This window comes from Asparagus officinalis, chromosome 10 (genome assembly GCF_001876935.1).
Source record: "Asparagus officinalis chromosome 10, Aspof.V1, whole genome shotgun sequence".
Classification (NCBI taxonomy): domain Eukaryota; kingdom Viridiplantae; phylum Streptophyta; class Magnoliopsida; order Asparagales; family Asparagaceae; genus Asparagus; species Asparagus officinalis.
This window is the reverse complement of record NC_033803.1, coordinates 1,802,068-1,802,662: the sequence shown is the minus strand read 5'-3', so window position 1 is coordinate 1,802,662 and position 595 is coordinate 1,802,068. Positions and strand designations below refer to the sequence as shown.

At 30.9% G+C, this 595-nt stretch overlaps 1 protein-coding gene across 1 annotated transcript in view; it reads left to right on the top strand.

The window, feature by feature from the left end:
* LOC109825423 (UDP-glucuronate 4-epimerase 3-like) overlaps positions 1 to 595 on the top strand; it is a 6,097-nt gene that overhangs the window by 3,956 nt on the left and 1,546 nt on the right. The window lies entirely within an intron of this gene.

Genomic DNA, 595 nt, shown 5'->3' with positions numbered 1-595 from the left:
CAAAAAAATTCAATATTATTACTACTAAACTACATTAGGCTTCTCAACTAGACATATGCTCATAAGCAAAAATTAAGCTAATATGTTTATAAGCAAAAAATTAGACAAATATGCTTATTAGCAAAAACCAGACAAATCAAATGCTATTTTTCATACGTTAATCTTTCTTCCATGGCTAATTAACAACAAGAATTTAACTCCCAAAACAACCCAACAAAACTAATCAAACAAAATCAACCCAATTTCAATAAAAATTCAACCAAAAAATAGATAATAAATCCGCTGTTATTATTTTACAGTTGACAGTGTTCTCTTCCCTCCGCTCATTTTGCCGAGAATCATGTCCCTCCATCCAAAAAACCCAACAAAACAAATGAAAAATAAAAATTACCATCTTCATATTATTATTTTTTTAACTGCGAATCTAAATTCCCAATCAAAACTTTGACCAACAAAATCCCTAAATAGACAAGGACAAAAACAAAACCCAGAAAAATTAAAAAAAGGTCGCTCCTTTCCCCCTGCTTCCTCCCTCCAAAATAAAAGAAAAAGGGATGACCTTTTTCTAGTTTCTCGATCCCAAATCTCAATGGAG